At 32.7% G+C, this 11,642-nt stretch overlaps 1 pseudogene; it reads right to left on the bottom strand.

Moving 5' to 3' along the window:
- Positions 1–6,877: 6,877 nt before the first annotated feature.
- On the bottom strand, positions 6,878–10,995 carry LOC111890124 (mitochondrial dicarboxylate/tricarboxylate transporter DTC-like; annotated as a pseudogene).
- Between the last annotated feature and the right edge of the window lie 647 nt (positions 10,996–11,642).

Here is an 11,642-nt window from a genome sequence, read left to right as displayed (position 1 = left end):
CAAATAAATTATTAATTAAGAGATATTTTTTAGTTATATAAATTTATTATTGTTGATTTAAATAAATACATGACCTCTGTATTAAGTGTATTTTAATTTTTATTCTAATGTTATTAATTTAATGTAACTAGAATATGAAATGTAAAATTTGAAATTTAAAATGGAGAATGAATAGTTTGACAAGTCACATGACATTAATTAGGAGACCTAAGTGGATGACACATGACAAAAAAGAATAATAATATTTTTTATTAGAATATGAATATCATAAATAATAGATTGTAATAAGAAAAATAGTACATATTATTCTGCTACTTGTACCATTATATGTTATGATGTTCTTTGAAATAAGTAAATAAATAAATAAATAATAACGAATGACAAAACATTAATATTTAGTTACAATTAAACGTCAAATGAAGAAGATGGAGCACATATGTGACAGTTGGTTTTGGCGAATAATATACTAATGTGAAAATTGCAAATTTAGGCAAAAACCCTATTTATCTTGTGGAAAACAACTAAAAACAAAAAACCCCAAATTATAAAAATAGACCTTAAAATCGCAGATGGATTAAGCCCATCTGCGATTTAGCCTTTCCTTCTGCGATTTCCTTCTTTCCATCTGCAATTTCGTAATGCATTAGTATAAAAACATTTTTTTCTTCATTTTCACCCTCTTTCTTGCATAAACTCTCTCTTTTTCTCTCTGAGATTTCCTTAGAGCTATCATGTTAGAGCTATCATGGACGATTTCTTTAACAATCCAAAAATATGTTAATATCTTAACGCATTTTGTGTTTTAATCAACATTTATCAACTGTAGGTTTTGTTTATTTAGTATTATTCTATTTGTTTTTGAAAAAAAACCAAACTATATTGTGTGTTATTGGGTAATTGTGTTGTATTTGATAGATAGATTAGTGTTTCTTAGTAGCCTTGAAGTTTTGATGTTATTTGGTTAGTGGTTGTATGAATGTACAAGTATAGAATGTGTAAAGTGTCCATTGGGTTGTTGTACATTTAGTAATTTTTTGTTAATAAGTTTAGTGAAATGAGTTTTTTTAATAAGATAATGATTCTTATTGATTGATGTGGTATTACATTTGTATTTTTTTAGTCTACATGCATTTTAGTTTTTTAAATTAGTGTTTGTTTACTTGTCATTACTATGAAAAAATGATTACAATATGTTGTTTTTTTAGCATGATTACAGAAATTTGAATGTTGGTTTACGCATTGTTATGATTGCAATTTGACTGTTGGTTTATTTGTTCCATTTAATACCTGAATATTTTTAAAGAAAATAGTTGTTTAGTTTTCTAATATGTTGTTGTTTTTCAGCATGATTAAAGAAATTTAAATGTTAAAGCTATTGTCAACCAAAAAAGATTGGGGTGCAACATTTGGGAAATATTGGAGGTGCTACATGGTGCACGACGCGAAAGTTTTAGACAGACCGTGTTTGGTTACTTGTTAGACATCCCTCAATTACAAGGGGATGGGTTGATGTTCCATATAATGTTTCTTCATAAGCTATGACCGGACGCCGTTTTATCCCCAGATAGCATAAAATTGTTATATTTTAGACTGGGGGATACGAAAATGGTTTATAGACCGAAAGAGTTTTGTTTGATATTGCTATGTTATTGCTATGTTAGTTATTTTAATTTTTATTACTATAATTGTGAACATTGTAGATATGACTATATGAGATGCTTCTAGCTGTTCGTTCTGGTGGATTTGTGTTACGAAAAGACAGAGACACACCTCGGGTCAAACGATGGTGTGATACAAAAAAATTGAAATGAGTTGATGTGTAAAAGATTTTTGACATGACAAAGGTTTTCAAATATTATTTTAATTTTACAAAATTCATGATTGCACTTTTATATGCATCTTTAATATGTTAAATTGTTTTAGGAGAGACAGCGACCAAGATATAGCATGTCACAAAGTGATGATGAGATGACATCTTCTTATTATATGTCATGTCAAGTGTATGTATATGGTGAACGAAATTCAGTTGCATCCCATGTACGGGACCATTTAAGGAGAAAAGACGAATCTCCGTCTACTATATCTTCTAGTGGTCGCTCTTACGGTAGAGGTGGACGTAGTGGGAAACCAAGCTTAGAGGAAGTGTTGAAACGGCTACATGCACTCGAGCAACAAGTGTTTATGAACCGATAACCTGTTAAGGTGTTTGTAGAAGAGTGGATAATGAAAGTATATGGAACAACATCACGTTTGAGGAACATGCAGATTTCCAAATAATTTTTGGTGAAAATGTTAGTGACACCCTACATTTATGATATAATTTGTTAACAAGTTTGTAAAATTTTGTTAATATTTTATAGCTGAAAATGTAGGTTTTAGATGATGAGGCGATGTATAAAAATAATGCCAATGAAAATGTTTTTGGTGATATTGAAGAAGAAAAGGTTATTATATACATTACAAATACGATTTAAAATATTAAATGTTAAGGCCCCTTTCTTTAATAATTACAATGTTTTTATATAGGAGTTGGATGAGAGGATACACAAAGCGGGGCAGAGTACGAATCAATTTGATGACGATGTGTTCGCTTTTGATAATAATGAAGCCGAACATGTTGCTATACTTCCATTTATTTTATTGTTTGTTAATAGATTCATACATTTTTTTTTATTAATGATTATATCTTATTAATTTAGGTGTTAGAGGAAGATGTAACAATTATAGGGACCGTAAATCATTTTGATGATCATGTTTTTGATGGCAATGAAGTTAAATCCGATAGACATAGGCTTCAAAATCCATCAAAGTATAGGTGTACTCCTTACACTGAGGTGTTCATTGAATTTAAAAGCAAATATCTTAATTAAACGTTTTTATGTGAATTATTCGAAACATAATGATTTAAACATTTCAATATTCACTACTAGAAAAACAGCCTTTTACGACGCTCATTGCGCGTCGTCAAAGGCTCAGACGACGCGCAAATGCGCGTCAAGGAAGGCCCTGTCATAAAGAGAGATGACACGCTTTTGCGCGTCGTCTATAGACGACGCGCATTTACGACGCTCATTTACGACGCGCGTTTACGATACGCAACGCGTATCAAGGAAGGCCCTGTCATAAAGGAAGACGACACGCATTCTCATGTCGTAACCTTACGACGCGCGTGTTAATGACACACAATGCGTATCAAGAAAGCCCCTGTCAAGAAAGGCCATGTCATAAATGAAGATGACACACATTTTTGCGTATCATAATTTTAAATGTTTAAAAAAATATATAATTTATAGATTTACTAATTTTCAATTTAAATAATACATTAAAAATCTCATAATACAAAATAAAATACCATAAATAACAAAGATAATTCATTTCACTAATATGTCAAATACAAATAATTATTCTAAAAGTGAGTAAACGTTATAAAAAAAATGAACTCATTTATATACAATTGCATCATTTAGCTTACTATGTGCCAACAACTCTTTGTGTGTTTACTTTTGTTTGAGTCTCATTTCCTCTAAAGCTTCTAGCCATGCAAAAATATGATATCTTGAGTCTTTTTTCAAGAACCAAAATCACCTTCAATCACCCAATTAAACTCTAATGTTGGTAGACTGAGAGTTCCAGAATCAAGTTTACATCCACCACCTTCAATCACCCAATTAAACTCTAGATCTTCTGTTGTTTGAAAGAAATTGGTGTTGGTAATCTATGAACAAAAACCGCAAAGACCAAGGTTAGCATTTGCTATATAGAAAAGCACAACTGGACATATGAATATATTATACGCAACATAAACATTTTCATGAAAATGATATCGACAAATAAGTAAGAGTGATGATATTGATACCTTAATTACGCCATTGGTGAACAAAATTTTAATTGGTTGATAGCAATACTTGACCTCTGAAAACAAATAAACAAAGGATCGCATCATAATTAGCTCAATGAAGTAATTCTTGTACGCTGTCTCTACCAAAAGATTCATCATGGAAACATTTTTGTTGGAAATAACTAAACAAAAACCTAAATACTAAGCAAACAATTGTAGTAATCATCATTTAGAACAGGATGACGAGTCCGATCAGGCCATATGAGACCATTTAAGCAGAAATTTAAGTCATTTGGTGTAACTCCAAAGTCACCTCCATATGCCTAGTATTTGCTACCATTTGCATTTTCCTTGAGTAACCCCTGAAACCAGATGCAAATATTTAGAACTACCCTTGCACCACATTTACAATTTTATAAAATTTAAGAGATGAGTTTCAAAAGTGTTCAACCCAATCCCAAATAAACCCTCCTTGCAGACCAAATGTGTTATCGATTGCTTCACCATACTCATAGTGTACAACTCTTGATGGATCCTTCCCACGAATCCACCCTGAAATACATGATTTTGTATCAATCAATATAAATTATAAAGTGAAAGGTAACTTTGATGCAAAACAATTCGAATCATATATATACCAGAAAGAGCAGCATGATTTGGTCCATAGCTTGCTTCATTTCCTAAAGACCAAGATATGGTGCATGCATGGTTTTTGTCTCTTTACACCTCTTATTACAACTGGATGCCCATTAACAAGCAAATGTTTTGGAGCTTTTGAAATTTGTCATATGCCTACTTGACATGATTCACAGTCGATAATGTTGCCTACTTGACATGATTCATATGGTGTCCCACTTTTGATGAAAAAAAATATTGCAATTTTTGTCTTACTGTAATCAGTTATAGTCCCGTTGCAAGTCCAATACAGGTCAAACACTGTACAAAAGCATGCTGTAATGTAAAGTAAAAAGCGCTAAAAAAGAATTTACTCTCAAAGCAAACATCCCAAATAGGGAAGAACCCTTTTGTCTTCTTATTAGAAGGATTCAAGCTTACTCCAGAGTACTTGCAGTCTACTGTGAGTATATAATATAATATATAAACCTCAATTTCCATATAATATTTTAAACTATGATACTTAGAAGATACATTATTATTATTATTATAACTAGTATTGTCATTTAGCCCAATTGACTATTCTATGTAGTGATTAAATCATTTTACTTTTTGACTATTTAGAACAAGATTTTCTGGGTTATTTGGTTTTATAATCATGCCAAAACACCAAAAGAACAACATACTTTCATCAGTTAATTGATTTATCCACTGAATGTTATGTTTTATTGATTTAGCCACCAAATTGTTATGTTTTATTGATTTAGCCACCAAACTATTATCATACTAATCATAAATAATGATTTTAGTTCAGTAGCTAAATTGATAAAATCTTGAAAGTATGTTATTCTTTTACGTATTTTTCCCTTTTTCAAAACCAAGTAAACAATGAAAATGGTTTTCTTAAAAAGTAAAAAATAAGTATGATGGCTTAATCATTATAGATGGTAGTTAATTGGCTAAACTGATCAATGGTAAAGTATAAGTGCTTTTTATGTATTTTTCACAAATAACATATCCTACTTTCATCATTTCTTCCTATTATTTACAGCATAATATTTTCATTTTTTTCTCATTACAATTTATTATACCTTCTAACCTATTCCACTGTCCCAACAGAAGTTATCTTCTTCCCAATTGAAGTTACTGCACCAGAACCAGGTTCCTCCATATATGTACCATCATTAGCCTGCATACCATTAACAAATCAATCAATCATATTTATAAATTGAAAAAAAGTAGTGATTTCATTTCAGTAAGGGCAAAACAGTAATTATTATACGGTATTGTTACATAGGGACATTTAGCAGCCTTGGCAGCTTCCCGGATAGCTTTTCCAATTGGATGTATTATATTGGATTCAACAGCAGTATCTAACTTCAGAACATCATTTTCTGACCATGTTTCTGTTGAACTTAGCCAACATTATAGTTGTTTATATTAAACTTTGTAAAAATATAAATTAGACACAGAAGTTACAAGATTAGAACATAACTGTAATTCAGAATATTCTTGGGGTGTTTTTGTGAGTATTTTTGTGACAATGGGTTTACCAATTGTTAATGTTCCTGAAAAAAATCACCTGTAAGAACTATGATCATTATAGCAATGAACAAAAAAATCACCTGTATTAGGTAGTTAGTTATCACCTGTAAGGGAGAGTGGCACATGGTGTAAATAGCATGAAGTAAACGTTCTTACACCAAAGGGCGAGTACAGAGAATAAAAGAAAAAGGTTATCGATACCTTCATCAGATTAGAATAAAGAAATAGGGTTATTTTCGGAATTCTGTGACATGGTTGACGTGGCAAGATGCATGATGATTGATGCTACCTCATCTTGTAAAGAATGGGATGATGTGTGATTGTAGAGAAGATTAACCAATAGAGTTACATAATGTTATTATTGTATATGGTTGAAATAATAGCAATGTATATGGTTGAAATAGAATGTTACCTGAGGAACTGGTAATACGATAAATAAGTCAAGAAAGAAAAATCTAGAAAGATAATGTAACGCAATCTTTCTAGGATGATCAACCAAGTCTCTAACACCTACAACTCTTGATTTTGGTGAAATGAATGCTAATATGAACTGAAAAAGACTTTCATAGAAATATTACACTCAAAAATTATATTATATTGGAATGAGAACTGAAAAAAGTTAATGTAAAAAGGGTGATTATTTACCTGAAGAAGCATATGCATGAGGTATATAAAGTCGGTTATGCTTCTGAAAGCCACCATCTTTTTTTGTCAAATATAATGGCTTTAAGAGTTTGAGTTGCTCTGGTATAATAAGTCAAACAACAAACACCCTTCTTTATCTGTCAGGATTAATACCATTAAGTCAAAAAGAAACACTTACTAAGATTATGCAGAACAAGAGTGAAATAATAACTAATGAGCATAAGCAACAAGTTTTCACACTACATTAATAACCTAACACAGAAAATGATAATTTCATACCAAAATTCAATTTTACCTTATTCACTAACAATAAGTACAAGAATAAGGGGTCTATGAAAATAGCAAATAAGCAAGAAATGACAATGAACTGGTTCCACTGTTGAACAACTTTGGCCAAACATAAAACGGAGAATAAGGGGTCTATTCACATAAATTAAATAGACCAATCAAAACCTAAACATAAAACGATTTTCCAGTGTCCTAGAAGTTGGAACCCAAACATAAAAGGAGAAAATAAAAAAATAGACCAATCAAAACCAAGAACCATGATATAGAACATGCCCCTTCTGTATTTTTCACAAATTCAAAGGGTAAACTACATGCAGCAACAAAGAACCTTGATATAGAACTTGCCCCTGAAATCATTCATAGCATTAAAAAATCATTCAGTTCTGTTATAGTGGTTTTATTACAATTTTATGGTTTTATGGTTTTGTGATTTGATCTTACCTACAATTGTAGCTGCTTCAGAAAACCAAGATTGCCTTTGAAGAACTCAACACTTTGATCATAGGAAGCAAGCATGCCCATGTTTAATGTCATTGCCCTAACCACAGTGGGACCAACACCTTTCCAGAGAGCTAAAACTCCTTCATCTGCAGTTATTCTGCAGAGCGTGTGGAATGGGTTTGTGTAGTTACTACGTTGGGCTGGCATCAGCTTGCATCCGGATGAGTGCCAGCTCAGCAGGGCTTCCTTCACAGGCTCCGATAGCACCAGCTGTCAGCCCGCAGAAAGATTTTTGATATAAGGGTAGTGGCTTCCCATCGTTGGCTTCAAGTGCCTTGTGTGTCAGAATCCTATCAAGTAATTAAAGAGTCACATAAACAACCAAAAACAATAAATCTATGTTTTTTTGGTTAATGAACCATTAATGGTGTACCTGAATGTACCAAGTCTGGTTGTTGTGTATGTAGTTTGTCTATGCAATCCATCAGAAAAAACCTGTTCAAAACAAATTGCTTCACATATCAGTAGAAGAAGAATGATGAATGTAGTACTAAGGTATGATAAAGAAATGAGAATTAGGGAAGGGGTTATGAAGAATCAGAGTAAGATCAACCTTACAAAACTATAGAGATGCACATTTTAGTAGCCTACAAAACGTATTCTTTCCCAGTCACTCAACACTCAGACAATTAATTTGCTTGAGAGTTCACCAAAGTTGGTGGGGTATACACCAAAAATCGTTGAGAAGAGTCGAGGACTGAGGAGTAAGTGAAAAACCCTAACTAACCTCAAATTAATCGGTTTTACTGAAAAAAAAAAGGCAGAAATCGAGAGAGTTGGAGTTTACCTGTATAGGCGCTTGGTATGGTACCGCCGATCCACCGTCTTCTTCTACCACCAGTGTTAGTAACTGGAACGTCGAGAAAGCATCGATACAGTAGAACCATAGCCGATGGGGAAGAAAACTGATGAATTGATGAAGGAGGTGTAACAGGTATTTGATATAAGAGACAGTGAGGGCAACATAATTTTTGATGGGAACTATGTGTGGTCGCGAAGGGGCTGAAATCAATCAGACACAAGAACACCACCATATCTTCCCCTTCGTTGCTCTCTTTTTCAGGGTCCAAGTAGATCATTCTCACAGGCGACGATGGAGGCGAGAATAGTGGTGGTTCAAGGCCGGATTTACAGATGAAGAAAGTTATTACGAAAACCCTCGCAGAAGAAGAAAAAGAGAAGGTGATGAAGAAGAATAGTTATTGAAAGAGAGAAGGAGGTGGAAACAAAATAAAAACCAGAGATTGGAGTCCTGGGAAGAATCGAAAGAGACGGTCAATGATATATATGAAACTAATAGGTGATAAAGGTGGTTGCTAACCCCGGTAAAGGATTAAGCTAAAACCATGAACAATACCGTGTAAGGAAAGTCTAAAGAAGCAGCAATGGAGAATTCGGAGTACCTGAGAAGCGAAGGGATCTGATGACGGTGTGTTTGTGGAGACGAGGGAGAAGAAGGTGGGGGTTTAAAAAATTGATCCATAATTTTAGTGTGACGGTTGATTTGGAAGAAATCTCAAACCCTTAACCTTAAACATGATGTGAAGCAATTGATCCTTAATTTGAGGCTAGAAGAGGAAATGAGGGGTGGAGACGAGGGAGAAGAAGGTGGGGGTTTAAAAAATTTGGGGATTTCATTTTCCCTCCGAGACGCGAGACGCGCGTTTCTTAATAAAAATATAAAACGACATTCACAGACGACGCACAAGTGCCTTTCGTGTTTTTAATATTTTACATGAGACACTAATTTAAGGGCACTCAGTAACGCACGACCTAAATCCTTAAATTTTTTGAAGAGATGACACTTGTTTAACGTCGCTCTCTAATGCGTAACATAAATCAAAGAGCGTCATGTTTTGCGCATCGTAAAAGGGTATTTTTCTTGTAGTGATTGTTTTAGTTGGACACGACACCAAAGCAAAAGACAAGACCAAAGAAGAAGGTTGATGCCAAATCAACAACCCCCGTTCCTCCTCCAACATTCGCTGTTGTTCACGACTTTTTGGTTTTGAGCTTGCAACCTTATGTAGCAGGCAGTGAGGTTGTGTTACAAAATTATTTTTTTCATGCATATAATGTGGAGCACCGTTTGTACAATTTGGTCTTAGAGAGGGAGTTTTGGAGTGTGTTGTTTGGGTATATACACAACGGATGGTTGGATGAAGCGGTAACTATCTTTTATTTTATTATTGTAATCGCTTTTTATTTATCAATTAATAACAAAAGTATCATAACTTTCGCAGCATCTGATGATTTGGACTAGACTGTTGATGGATAGACGATTTGATAGTCATCGGTATACAATAATGCCTCCAAAAATTTTTGCTTGCCATGTTCTCGAGGATGGTTTCGATTGGAAGGCGTTTATGTCTGGTATTGCTACATACCCCAACTTCATGGTTCCTTGGTGGAATGTGGATACAGTAAACTAGAATTTGTTTTTTCAAATTAATTTCATTATTGTTGTTTTGTTTTTGTATCGTGTTATGTAAACATAATTATTATTTTAAACTTTGTATAGGTCCTAATGCTGATTCATTCATTTCCTAATCACTGGTTATTTGTGGAACTACGATTGGAGTCAATAAATTCCAACTTTATGAGAGTCTCAATAAGAATACTTATGAAAAATTCGAGTCAGATGGAACCATTAGCAAATTTACGGCTCATGTGGCAAATCATTTAGACAAGATAAACTACTGGGCACAGAGGAACATCCCAATGATTCCATTGGATATGAAATTCATTTTGGAAACAAATGTTTCCCAACAAAGTGGTGAGTTGGGAGATTGTGTTTTTTTCGTTAGTATGTTTATGGAACAATTAGTTTTAGGCGTTATATATATATATATATATATATATATATATATATATATATATATATATATATATATATATATATATATATATATATATATATATATATATATATATATATATATATATATATATATAATTGAATGTTGGATTTGATATCAAGCATTAAATAATAATTACTTCATACGTAATGTAGTAATAACTTCAATAGTTAAAACATAACAACGATTCCACCTTTTTTTTTAACGTTACAACTTCAAAACATTAAACATAACAACAAATAAACCATGTTGCTGACGTTACAACTTTAAACATATAAAAAAATTAAAAAGCTTACAACTTGTAAACAATAATTGCCAAAAACAACACCCAACTACAAACCAATGATATCTCCAACTTGTTTTCTGATTGAAAGTGCTTATTAGACTTAGCTACCTTAGCTATTACCATAGAAGATTGGTCATTCTCTTCATCAACCCAACTGTTAAACCCACATTTTGGTCCCTGTTAATTTAAAGATAGACAAGAAGAATAGTTGTCATATAAATATGAGGGTGTAATTATTAAAGAATTAAATCATGATCCCATATATGGGTAAGCGGAAAATAATCTTTCTGCGTTTTTAGTTGTTCCCGATATCCTAATGATACGTTCACCTCCGAAATTGCAGTATGCCATTTGCCTGATTTATTTGATCAAATACGATTGACTTCACAGATAATTTTCATGGAGTGAGTATTACCCATTTATACAAGAATTTTTATTACAGACAAGTACACTACCTTGTCTTGTCAATCAATAAAGTTTGACTATGAAATCAACCGGTTTGACTATGAATCCAAAAAGTTGAACTAAAAACTGCAGACAAGTACAATGTCTTGTCTTGTCGATCAGTAAAGTTTGACTATGAAATCATCTGGTTTGACAAAGAATATTTCAAGTTGAACTATGAAGTGAAAACAAGTACACTGCCTTGTCTTGTCAATCAGTATGACTATGAAATCATTTGGTTTGACTATGAATCCTTCAAGTTGAACTATAAAGTGCAGAAAAGTACACTGCCTTGTCTTGTCAATCAGTAAAGTTTGACAATGAAATCATCTGGTTTGACTATGAATCCTTCAAGTTTTTCTATAAAGTGCAAGAAAGCACAAACTTGTGTATATTTCTAATTGGATTTGTTTGATAAGTGTAAAACACGTTCATTGCTTGTGAAAATGAGTACTTACACCGAAAGAAGCTTTTGTCACCTACCAATATTCTTGCATAATCTTGAAAGAACAAATCTGAATACCTTCACACCATCAAGAAAATAGATACCAACCACTTTCAATTCGGTTTCGTAGCTTTAGCTTGTGTGGTATAACAAATTTATTTTATTGAGTTAATTAAT

The sequence above is a fragment of the Lactuca sativa genome, chromosome 6, assembly GCF_002870075.4.
Source record: "Lactuca sativa cultivar Salinas chromosome 6, Lsat_Salinas_v11, whole genome shotgun sequence".
Taxonomy (NCBI): Eukaryota; Viridiplantae; Streptophyta; class Magnoliopsida; order Asterales; family Asteraceae; genus Lactuca; species Lactuca sativa.
This window is presented reverse-complemented; position numbering and strand designations above follow the sequence as displayed.